Raw genomic sequence first — 13462 nt, forward strand, 5'->3', positions numbered from 1 at the left:
TCACATAGTAAAAAAAACTATTTTCTGACGTTCAGACAGAACCTTCTCTCTTTCAATTTGTGCCCATTGCCTCTTGTCCTGTCACCTGGGACCACTGTCTTCCCTGCAGGTATTTATACACACTACTAAGACGTCCATGAGCCTTCCCTTCTCCAGGATAAACAGCCCCAGCTCCACTGAGATGGTCTGGTCCCTTCATCATCCTCGAGGTCCTTTGCTGTACTTTCCAGTAGTTCCATGTCTCTCTTGTGCTGGGGAGTCCAGAACTGGATATACACTGCAGGTGTGGTCTCAACAGTGCTGAGAAAAAAGGGTCAGGATCATCTCCCTTGACCTGCTGGGAACACCCTTCCTGATGCATCAGCCTTCTTGGTAGCAAGGGCACATTGCTGGTTTATGATCACCTTGGTGTCAACCAGGACTCCCAAGTCATTTCCTGTCAAGTTGTTTTCCAGCTGGGCAGCCCCAGCCTGTCCTTCTGCCTGGGTGATTCCTCCTCGGGGGCAAGACTGTGCACTCCCCTATATTGAACCTCATGATGTTCTTGTCAACCCATTTCTTCAGCCGGTCAAGGTCCTTCCAAATGGTGACACAAACATCTGGTATATCAGCCACTCCACTCAGTTTTGTGTCTTCATCCCTCTGATTCACCTCACCTGCAGGGGAAGCCATGACCACAGACAAAGGTGGGGTCTAGCCCACTGTCCTACTCCCAGATCTGCCATGGGAAGCAGCCAGGTGCCAGCAACCCCGTGTATCACCGCTGCTCGGGCTCTCTCCAAGCAGCATTTCTGGTGCAGAGGTGGCTGGAGGAGACTGTCCTCCAGAAGTCTGTGTCCCTGGCACACCAGTGACCTGAGAGTGACTATTTATTTTGCCCTGCATAACTTGAACCATTTTAATCCTGCCTGCACTGCTCAGCATGTGGATGAAGGCTGTTTGTGTAATTATCTTTCCATAACCTAATTCTGCAGAACGTGGTTCTCATCTACATCATATCTCCTTTCCACTGCTCTGACATTGCAAAAAGGCACAGGCAGTTAAATCCACTTCGAGAATCTTTGAACCAGCAACTATAGCAAAACAAGTGAAAATTAGTCTCACAGCTTTCCAGAAGTCTGTATTTCCTTTAATTGTGGCAGCTGTTCCTTGTTCTTTCATCTCACGCGTTACTTTTGTGATATCGTTTTTTTTTCATCCTAGCTGATCTCATATCACTCTCCACAAGCTTTCTGCATATAAGGCAAGTGATGTAAATTTAGAAATGTGTCCTTCCAAAATTTGTCACAGCCCAATTCTTCCACTATGTTTTCCATTTCAAACGCAAAATACCTCCAATTTGAGGAGCTTAGTAGTCTGTGATGACTAGGGTGATGACAGACCAGGACAACTGATGTATTTCTTTGTCCTGACATCTCCTTCCATTCTCATTAAGAAAAAAATTCAAATTGCCTTGAAATACAAAATTCGATATTCAGGCTTCACTGTCTTTAACATAGTAATACTGAAATGCTTTACAATAATTTCCAAGTCTTTATTTTCCACTGAACAACACAGGTCTCATATTAAACAGTTTCAAGTGTATTTGAGAGACGAAAGGTGACAGAACTGGTAATTACCTCATTTCTCATTAAAGATGACTTAGTACCCCAGGGACCTATATTAGAATAAATATTCTATCTCCTGTTTGTTAACCTTTGTTCTTGAAAATGGTGAATGAGCGCTGATAAAGCTATCATTACTGTGACTGCCTCAGAAGCTGCCTTCCCAGCTCCTAATATGATTTGGAGTCACCTTACCAAAACCAAATAGAACTTGACTATATTATGCTCCAGACTATCTGTATCTCTAACATATACTTTAAACCTAAATATATAGGCAATATCAGCTGATGTTTCACTATCTAATATGAATGAAACCTACTAAATCTTGAGTAGTTTTATATATCCTAAGATAGTATATATAAAGTATATAGCATATATGCATATATAACATATATGAGATTTATAACATATATAAGGCACATATGTTGTAGTGAATCAAGTGCAGAAATACATGGAGTCCTTAAGTTACCTTGGATAATGTTTATTTTGGATGGTGAACTCTTTTTTGGTAATGAACACAAACTTTCTTATGTGCTATGAGAACGTGTTGCTTCAAAAGGAAGTTTCCAAAATCCTAAATTTGGCTGTTATAGAGTAACTTATCTGCTCATATCCAAGACATATGTCCTGAAGCAGAGAGTTATACTGCTTCAATAACTGATCATTTTGAATCTGGCAATTTCCCCTTAATGTCAGCACTAATGAAGTATTATTATTTCAACTGCAGAACCTTAAAAGAAACAGAACAAACAATGAGGAAATAAAATAAGCATTGATTTAATAACAAAACAGGACCATGCCTTGATGGAGAACAGTCAGCTGCGGAATATCTGAGTGGTACCATGTCATTTTGGGCAAGCTTTGTAGGATTCAGTCAAGTATAAGAAACAAGGTAACTGAAATCAAGAGTACCAAGCTCTCAGTGTGCTCAGTCACCATATTCAGTGTAAAGTAAGTCAGTAAGACTTATTATCCTTGTGCATATTGCTATTTTTGGGCTCAGGAACCAGACAACAAAAAAGTTTTCCTTTATAGTTGTACCATATTTTTTTTTGCATAAAACTTCAAATTTCTTTTTCCAATCAAAAAAATTGACAAATTTGATGCCCTGTAACAATTTCAAAACTATCAAAAAGATTTAGGGCTGAATTCAAACATCCTGCTATGGATGCCTGTCATGGACACTGAAATTATTTTAGTCATTGCCTATCTAATAAGCCACGACCCTGGACACCGGACAATGAATGTTCTGAATCACTCAAGTTTCTAAACTGTACATGGGGGGATGGATAGAATATGGTTGTCAAATGCTCTGCCTCTACCAGCACTAATGGATCTGGGCAACAGCAAGTTTTCACTGGCATTAAAAAATCTCCAGAGAAAAAACATCTGGCATTTATATAGCCTTTTTTACTTTTTGCTATAAGAATCCCCAAGAATGATGACAACCATTTTTGATAAGAACTGGAAGATATACTTGAAACTCAGCTACACTGATTGCTTTGTTACCTTTTAACTTCCTTGCCTGACGGTCACACTGACAGGTTTGACACTTTATTTAGTGGGGACTGGTATTAATATCTTCTTGGCTAGACATTAGACGCCTACTTCACCTTATTATTTTCCTATGCATCTCCTCAAAGGGCTGATACCTTTCAGTAGCATTTGTTGCAAGTAGAACCCACAGGAGCACAAAATGACAGATGAGAATATGAAGACTTCTAGCTATCCATTATCTAGCTCAGTACTCATAAGTGTCATAGGAAGCCACACTAAGGGCAGGTAACCAGTACATTTGCCAAAGTCCCTCAAAATTATACATGTTTATAAGTTTGGAAGGGAACACTCAGCTGTCTTGGTTTATTTAATAACTGAAGATTACACGATGTGAATCAAAACACAATCAATCCTACATTTCTCTGCTTGAGAGCCCTAGCCAATTATTTTAGACCGCAGAATCTCAGTTTTACTGTATATGACAGGTATACAACTGAAATGTGCTCAGTATGATTTCAAATGGAAAAAACAATACAGCGAGAAATACATGGCAAGAAAAGGAAGTCCATGTCTCATCTTTTGAAGATTAGCTATGGGCTAAAGAGTCTTTATCAAGCTCAGGGAATATTTTACAGTGATATCCTGAGTGAGCAGCTTTGACAGGTGAGATCATACAAAAATGGTACGGCAGGGTCAAGTCAATCAGTCATTGATACTCAAGGAACAAAGTCCTGCTCTTCAGAACCTTTGTCTTCCGTTTTTAATCCTCTTCCAGGAGAAACTAAACCAATAAAACCAGGGTGAATGTCTTCTGCTTTGTGAATCATAGCAATATGTTGTGAGGTCAGAAAGCCATCAGAGCTGGCACGGAGAAGTGGGTAGGACTGCACAGCTGGCACAGCAGAGCCACACCTGTTGCTGAGTCTTTAGATGGTACCACTGAGCCAGCCCCATATCTAGGAAGAGTCTTGCCTTAGATACCCCACATCCTGGTGATGAGTATATTCATCAAACACTGATGGTCAGATCTCTTGAGGCAAAGGTAGGGTTACGGCGGATTGGGGATACTGGGGGAGACCTCCAGGCCTTATGCTTCCAGCCCCATTACCTGCGAGGTGAATGCCCTTCCCCCCACCCCAGCACGTGGCCCGGTGACCCCGCAAGGAGCACACACAGACCACCTGGGAGGGACGGACGAAAGAGGAAGTTTATTGTGGGGTTGGGGTTTATAAGGCTTTTAGGAAGGTCAAAGGGGACCAATCACAAGTTCAGGGTCACACAAAAGAAACCATCAGGTAAGGGGTCAACAGCCAATAGGAAGGGGTTAAACAAAGGACCAATGGGACACCTCGGGACACCTTCCCAGGACACCTTGTATGGGAGACAATAGCTTCACAGGGGGTGTTTGGGAGAGGGAGACAGTGACACTGCAGAAAATACACAAACATGTTGAGACATGTTTAAACTACAGTAAAAACTTCTGTTTCCATAGGGTTTGAGCTGTTTTCCTCACCAGTCCATTTCTGGCAGGACTTTTTCCATATTGTATATGGCAAGTTCATTGCCACAGTAGGGTCTGAATCTGTGCCTCCTACAGCCCAGGTAAGTGCCATACCCACCTAGTCAGCATTTAAAACTGGGACTTTCACGTCTCCACTCCTGTTAAAAAGCAAGCCTAATGTTCACCACTTTTTTTTTTCCAGAAAAAAAAAGAGCACAGCACTCAACTCTGAGAAAGGGTTCAGAGTTGCTAAGACACAGAAGCCTGTTTCATAAGCAGCTCCTGATTGCCAGCTTAGATGCCTGCTTGCAATTTTCCCATCCCTGTGACTTCCAGGGATGCAGCCTAGTGGGGCCATGCACAGCATGGGCTTGATAATTCCACTAGGCTGCTCTGCTAGTCCCACATGCTGCAGCATCTCACTTTCATTTGTCAAGCTTGTTTTCAGTGTGCCCTCAGCCTTAAAATGGTTGCTACGGAGTGATGCTTTTTGCTTGGGAAAACAAAAAGAGGAATGTGAAAAAAACTGTGCAAATACTTAGGGGCAGGCATTATTACATCTATGCCTTTGTTGCCTTGCTTAGGAAATGGCAGCAATAATTCCCTTTGCTGCTTTATGACTTAAAAGCCAGAGTAAATTGCTAGCAAATGTTCTGACATGATTGCTAGTAAACTACTTGTATCCCCAGCAAACCAGGAGCTGCTCATGAGCAAAGAAAGAAATGGAGAAAGACAAACTCACTCTAACACAGAAGTTCACTCTTTCAGAGAGGAATTAAAACACAGCATGGCTCAAGTGCATGGGTGACAAATTCCTTCAGGACCATTGAGATTCAGGTATGCTCACCAGCATCCTGCTAAGAGCCTCCTTAGCGATCCCTCACTGCAGGAAGAAGTGACTTCCCCTCATCGCTTCTAGGTGACCACATCCCCAGTTGCCTAGTGGGGCTGTGCCAGCCTTCAGCATGAAATGTCTTTTTAACCAGGTGCTTTAAGTCCATCTGAGTTAAAGCAAAATCCAAGTGGATTTATTTACAGCATCCAAAATAGACTCCACTGTAACAAAGGGGTTTAAGGCACAACAAAGAAGCCTATGCTCAGCCTGCTTATAAGGAAAATTATGAAAGGTTCTTTTTATTCCATATCCTACTCATTTGCTGTGGGTACTCTCCTGACATGTCAGGGACACTGTTTCCCTGTGTACCATGTGTCACAGACTGCACTTGTTAGAGAAAAACCTCTCCTCCACACCAATGTCTACAACTACTGTCCTTTCCAGGGGCTCTGAGTAGATTTAATTTTTCCTCTTGAAATTTTCTTTCTTTCCATCTGAAACTTACTTCCTTCTAACTTACTCAGCAGATGATCTTGACACTTCTCCAGTTAAATTAAGAAAGTCTCACTTCTATGGAGATGCAAATGTCACTTTGTCAGAGCAGCTGTCATCCCCTGTACTTTACTAGCCAAGAAGCACCTTCTTGACTGAGTGCCACTTTACCTGCTGAACCTCTCCTTCCCTGTTATGATGAGTCAATTGCTTTTAATACAAAGATGTCTCCAGGCACTGAAGTTTGTATTTAAAATCAGCTAGAACATTCATAAACACCCTTGGCACAAACATCCAATGCAACAAGTGAACACAGTCATTATCATCTCTTGAATGAGATGGTAATGCTGGGCTTAAGGCAACTGAAGGAGACAGGGAAAAAAAGCTTTCTTCCCAACATGCCATGAAAATATCACAAAGCATTGACAACAGAACAGCCTTTGGCACCTGTAACAGATACTTTCCTGGAAAATGTCATATTTTCAATACACATTAACTCTCTGTGGAACAAGAGGCAAATATAAATAGCAGTTGAAGGGAAAAGTCCAAGCTATTTTGCATGTACTTTTGAATAAGGGTCAATTTTATTTCAAGCTCCTGGGATGACCTTTAAGGTTTTCTTTAAGGCTTTCTATATGTTTCGGGACAGGATGACAAGGAAATGACAGGGGAGCTGACAGCTCTATTAACTGCAGGAAAAGGATGGGCGAGAGCTGTGTTGAATCACCTCTGGATAACAAGCTGGATTTCAGAATGCAGCCCCAATTCTTGCAGGACAAATCACGATGTGACAGGTTAGTGGTAGATGAAGCAACAGAACCTGAGGACTTCTTTTATATTCAGGGCCTTTGCTAACATACCTACTATATATAGTGCAAAGAAGGCAAGAAAAGTCCTGCACAAGAGGTCCAGGCTCAGCAAAAAGCAGATTTCAGTAACCTGCAAAAGGCTTCCTGGACAAGTCTTTGAGTAAGATGCTGTGTGTGTAATCATGCCAGTGTTTCACCCTGGCAGCACTCCATCCTAACGAATCTACTGGTTTGGTTGCTTATTCCTTACCTTTCCCTTCCCATTTGCACCACAGCTCAGGGGGTCTGGAGTTAGTGGCTGTAGGGGTGCAGGGAGGGCTGTTGTCACAGTTTCCACTCCAGAATCTTTCTGTTGCCTCATTACAAATCAAGAAAGGCAAGACAGGATTCCCAGGGAGAACCCAAGCTGTGTTCCTACACACTACCGTGCTGCAGGGATGGGGGCAACTCCAAGGGCATTAGTGTGTGACAATCAAACGCATTTATGTCACAGAGTCCAAGTCAAGGTTAGTGTTTGCCCACAGCCAGGAAGCTCTCTCTTGGGGAATTACTGGTATTCAGTGCATTCAAACAAACTTTGGTTTTCCCCCTATTAAAATATATCCACTTGAATCATAACAAGCTATCCAGACACGAGCTGTTGGTAAGCTAGGTTTGACTACAACATTGGCAGTTGCTCTTTTTTGTTTCTTCTTTCTTGGTTAGCTGTTGTAGAAATGTGCTTCTTCCAAACTCTTCCAGAGAAATGCTTAACTGGAGAAATTTCTTCCCTTGTCTTCCCTTTTGTTGGCCTTTGAAAAAGAATTGTAAATAAGGATGGAAGAGAAAAGAAAAACAAAATTTATAGAGAACACAAAACCCCAAAACATCAATATTTTTGTTTCTGTTCTGAGGTGGTATTGAAAACACAATTTATTGGGGGACAAAAAACCCTGAAAAATAGCCGAGACAATTAACATATTCAGAGAGATATTTAGGCTACTGTTTTTGTGGAAAAACAGGGTTTTTTTGTGTAGAATGGTTTTAAACCTCTTTTATTAGGTCTTTAATACATTGCAAAAGTCAAGAAGGGACCAGAAAAAGGCTTTCTATTATGTGGAAGCATAGAGACAGACACACAATAGGCATGGGGACAATATTCTTTGCCATATTCCTTACTCAGATCCTTGTCAGTGCTGCAAGAGAGCGAAAATCCTTGTAGGATTTTTTACATTCCTTAATGTAATATCTCTCAGCAGCTGTTCTCTCCCTGCTTAACACAATTCCTAACACATTGAATAATAATAAAAAAAGTTATTCCCATTGTTTATCTTGTAACTTTAGTCCAAAAGACACAGAGTCCTCCATTTGTGAAAGGGTGAAAATAAATTTAATGGGGAAGCAGGAGGTGCTACCAGTTACCTTTCAACTGTTCTCTTATTGGACATACTAAATATACTTCTCAAACTTACTTTCAGGTGAAATTGCTGTACCTCTGCTGAGAAAGACTGAAAAAATTGCATGTCAATCTGAGAAGAGCAAATACAGAAAGTGTTCCATGGGACTAGAGAGTGACAAGAAATTCAGAAACTGCAAGACATTAATGAGATGTATTGATTTAATTAGCCAGCGTAACATCATTTATCATGCTAACCACAAGAGATGTGCCCATAACAGCTAGTGCTTGAAGGTCACACTCACATGGAACGCATCTAGTATGCCACACAAATGTCCAGCTGTAAAGATCTGTTTTACTTAGGTTTGGAAAGAAGTCATTGAAAGACAATTCTGAAAAGCCTCCACAGGAATAACACAATGCTATATGCTGTAATCATGTCCATTCAATACCTTAATAATCTGGAGTTTCTGGATTCCCAATGTTTAGCGGATTTAAATGTGGGAGGTAAACAATAAGGACTAACTTGAAGAGTGCTAACTATAATATAGTCAGAATCAGGTCATTTTATTGTTTTATAACAGCCTGTCAGTCTTTTCTCTCTGCTGTCTCTGCCTGTTCATTATTCAGGAAAGAACTTAAATAATGATGAGGCTCTGAAAGAATTCTCAGTAGCAAAAAGCTTCAAAAGGGCTCATTTATGGTCTCAGCTACATAGGGGCAAGACTCAAGTACCCTGATGAAGTGAAAAGAGTTCCCGGGGACACATGCCAGCGTAAATGAGAGTTTAATTTGGCCCCAAATTAGAAACCATTTGTCAGCTGAGGGCTCAGATATCCAACAGCATTCCGTGCTGCCCCTCTGACACTGGATAGTTTTCTAATTGGAACTTCCTTGCCTTAGTGTGAAATTATTAAAATGTTTTAAAATTAAGTTTTTAATGTCATTTTGCAAGTGTTCATGTTTGTTTCAGTTTTTAAGCAGTGTGTGGATCCATTACTGTTCCCTAAACATGTATTTCTTTAATTTAAACTATTTTTAAAAAGGCATAATAGAATCCATGTTTATTAATTTCTTCATCCACCTTCCCACCAGGAAGAATTAGAAAGGCACCTCTCAGGAGCACATACGTTCCAGTTCCATACCTTCTACATGCTGGCCTGGAAGCTCAGCTTTACAAAGCACATGAACCTTTGACCAGGGGAATTTCAGATAAACTGCAACAACTGAAAACTTTGCAAAGCAAAAGCCCTCCTGCATTCCAGGAGGTGAGAAAGTGTTCAGCACTAACACCTACACAAGTGACGATCACCAGGAGGTTGGACTCATTTGCAGTGACTTCTGCTCATGGACCTTTTGGCTGCCTGAGTTGAACAAGGATGTTGCAAATTAGAACCTGCTCACAACTTTGTCAGTGAGTCTGTTTCTGCTGTATTTAAACTGCCTTTGCAGTGGTTGCACGGGAGAGCCAGTCTAAAGGATTTTTCCTGTTACAGAGAGAATGGGGTACTATGTTATTCTGGCTCTGTTATATGCAGAATATGGAGAGCTGAAGTCTAGTTCTTCTCCCTTTGGTCCCTTCTTGTTACCTTTTAAAGTTCCATTCAGGGTAATTTAAAACTTTTTTTTTTTTAAGTTAGTGCAGTACTAAATGACCATTTCTAGCACAAAATGGCCAAAGTAATTGCCCAGGGAAGTTGGTGTGACTTTCAGAGGTTAGAGGGCTACATTCTTACTGACAAAAGAGATACGGGTTACACAGACATCAGATTATTTGCATGGTGCATTAACAGCATGAAAGGAAAAGGCCTGGATGGTAGGGTTTTAGTGAGAATGCAGCCAATCATCATGGTTCACTGGAAGAGTTCGTCTTCTAGCTTTCTAGCCTGTTTCATGTAGTATTTGCCTTACTCTTCAGGTGCTGTTTCTCTTGCTGGATATTCAAGCAGCAAAGGAACATCAGCAAATACGTGAAATTTTTTCTGATACCATCTATATGAGGGACAGGACATTTCTGTGCGTGCACCTCTGTTAAACCTTCCTATATTACATACCCTTCCTAATGACCTGTAGTATGTTCAGCCCAACTAATACAATGAAACTCAGACTATACAGAAATAGCACATACTTGAGAAGTCACCTCCTATGCTTCAGTCAGTGGCAACAAGGATAGACAGCATCCCTCCTAGGTCTTAGCAGCTGCCTGTAAAAGAAGGGACACCCCAGACAATTTATCTGAGCATCTGAAGTGCAGATTTTCTACTTTGGAAAAGGGGTCTCGTAGAATACCTTGCAAAGACATGATTGTTCCCCCTTTTGCAATGCAAACGTTAGATCTGGGTGTTAGACTGAAGTTACATCTTTAAGGCTAATCTTTGCTCCTTTATATGAGGCAGGAAATTCCAAATCTGTGATCAAAGCAACACACATACTTCATAGCCCATTTAACTTTTTGTTTTTCAAACAGATGGATTAGGACAAAACAAGAAGTGCACATTTTAAGAAGACTGGATATTATATTAATGACAAGTCCACGAGAGTATGAACAAGCTGATGCAGTTTAATAAAAAGCAGAATTTCCTAGACTCGCATAAACTATTAGCTCATTGACTAAAATAGACCTGCTGTCTCTGTTTGCTGTTGAAGCCCAGCTGCTCTGCTGATCTCAACAAAAGAACAATTGCAGCTACAATAAAAACCCTGGGATCTTGAAAGACATGGGACGATATCAGCTGTTAAACAGGATAGAAATAACACAGCAGTGAAATTAATAAATACAAACAAGTTTAAGGTGTTCTCTTCAGAAACACTGTCCTATGGGTTATAGATCTAAAGATTAGCTTTTAACAGTTCTGACATACAAGGAACCCATGCAAGCACTTACACATCTCCCCTGTGTAAGTGCTTCAGTTCTTGTTCCTGGCTACATAAATCACAGGCAGGGTAAACGCATTACGAGTAAAGAGAAGGAAATAATATGATCTCCTAGCAGAGAGAGCAACAGCTTTTCACTTACGTGCCAAAATGCCACACAGCTATTAGTATGGAAGAAGATACGACTTCTTTTAGAAACAGTCTATAGCAAATTCACATTTTATCTACTAAATCCTTGGCTTCTTACAGTCTTTTAGCACGTTTCTCCTAATAACATCCCTCTCAAGACTAGACCGTGCTTTTCTGCTTTTCTCCCATTTTGTAAGCACAGAAGAAAGACAAAGCAGGTACAGATGCACAAAAAAAGAACTAAATGTCCAAATCCCAGCGTGCCAGCCACAAAGCCCCAGGATATCCAGTTACACTGGGCAAAAGCCATAGTGCTGAAAGATAGAAAATGTCTCTGTTCTGATATAATTTGACAGTAAAGAAGAGTTGACAGAGTCCATATAGATGCTCCTGACATATAACAACTCCCTTAGGATAGTGGATACACATGAAAGTGGGAGACAAACAGATAATACAACATTGACCACGTTGTCCAAATTCGGTGATCACAAATCAGTTTTCTGTTGACAAGACTCATTTTTCACAGCAGCATCTTTGTCTCCAAGCCTTTGTCGAACAGTTCTAACTTCATCAGTGCATTTGGGAATACATTTAACAAAATTGTCTTTTGCAGAAGTGAGATGGTACCAAAGAAATGCAATTTTGAAAAACAACAACACAGAGGGAAGGAGAAAAGCTATCTAGAAGAACTAGTGAAGATGGCCCTCAATTTCCTGATAAAATGCCCCAGTGCACTGTTACTTGCCTATTCTCTTTAGGAATTACAGGAAAATGAAATTACCAGAGATTTGCAATGTGTGCAACACCATTTCATTAGAAGGATAAGAAGTCCAAATTTTCTTATTATCAACAAATTATGTCAGTATTAAGACTGATCAAGACCTTTGATCTTGAATTCTTCATGAAATCAGATGCACAAGGTACAGTTACGTGAAGTAGCAAGTCCCCACAGTTTCATTGGAGACTGTGTCTAAACACATGACAATATCAGAATTCCTAATGTTTTCTTCTAAATAATTAAAATCCTTTTCCTATACATCATTAAAACCTTAAACCCCTGCTTAGATTATGTGACAAAAAACTTCATGGCAGAAAATACCAAAAATAAATTTACATGTGTCCTTTTGTGCATTACTGTATCATCTTTGATTAGAGGATTACATTAAATTAATAACTAACAATAGCTTGGATTACTTTCTGCAGCTGTACATGTCATTCTTGTGCATTTGTTGTGCATGCATCAGGGTAATAAAGACCATGGTACACATAAATCACATTGCTAATCAGACAAAGATTACTGCAGAGACTCTGCTCATTCATCCATCCTTCCCTAAATTCAGGCCACTACCATTAGCAAGCTTATGTTTGAACATTGCTAAATTGACATGAACTGTTACTTGAAATGGACTTAAGCAAGACAAAACATTTCTAGTTGTTGGTGGTAGGCAGAGGAATGCAGAACGTCATGGTGACAGACCAACCCGCCTTTGGCTGATCAGTGTAGCCTGCACTTTAGAAAGACTGCTAGTGACAGGGCAAAAATTGTGCAGTGTATATTCAATGTTTTTAAACACAACGACAAAAAAAATTCCTTCCAACTAGACTTTAATAAAATATGTCAGTGACCTAGCACCTGCTGTCTGTGCTGCTCTCTCATGGAGCTTTGAATCAAATCCATGATCCCAAAGCAATTTCTTCAAGATACCTGAAAATCTGGGCTCAGGATAGCTATACACTTCCCACAAGAGAAAAACTTTTCACAGTGGCCCCTTCACTTATGGAGGGACCTCACATGGAAACTCTGGACCATGGCAAACCCAAACACCTTCCCCTCCCAGGCACGCTTCTGTCACTTGCCTCTTCTAACAGTGTCACCAAGAAGGTCGTACATTTAAAACAAGCAGGCAACCACACCATGCTCATCCCCACAAGATCAAGACAACAGGCATTTTGCACCTCCTTTCTGCAGAGAGAAAGGGTAGGTCACACTTGAGAGGTGCTACCTGTGTTACAGAATGCACAAAGCTGCTCCAACACTACAGTGATGACAAACTCCCACCACGCAGAATGACGGATCTGGAGAGTTCGTAGTTAAAAAATTTGACCAGTGTCTTGCTCCAACTACTATAATTTGATTTCAAGCTATCATGAGGCTTTGTTTGGTATTCATGACAGAAGGGATAGAGTATAACACTGTGTTTTTACAGGAGCATTTGGTCACTAGAATCACATTCTTTTGTAGCAAATATTAAAATTAACAAACCACTCCAGAATTCAGTAGGGACAAAAAAAAATCAAATGCACCAGCAACAGAGCATTAAATAAGAACGAGATAATCTGCAATTT

At 40.5% G+C, this 13462-nt stretch overlaps 1 long non-coding RNA gene across 1 annotated transcript; it reads left to right on the plus strand.

The window, feature by feature from the left end:
- Nucleotides 1-6365: 6365 nt before the first annotated feature.
- On the plus strand, nt 6366-12239 carry LOC113999614. Its single transcript, XR_005565031.1, has 2 exons — nt 6366-6723; nt 9209-12239. It is a non-coding gene; the product is annotated as an uncharacterized LOC113999614 (long non-coding RNA).
- Nucleotides 12240-13462: the final 1223 nt, after the last annotated feature.

This window comes from Pipra filicauda, unplaced genomic scaffold, assembly GCF_003945595.2.
Source record: "Pipra filicauda isolate LSUMZ 115617 unplaced genomic scaffold, ASM394559v2 scaffold403_size635245_pilon, whole genome shotgun sequence".
Lineage (NCBI taxonomy): Eukaryota > Metazoa > Chordata > Aves > Passeriformes > Pipridae > Pipra > Pipra filicauda.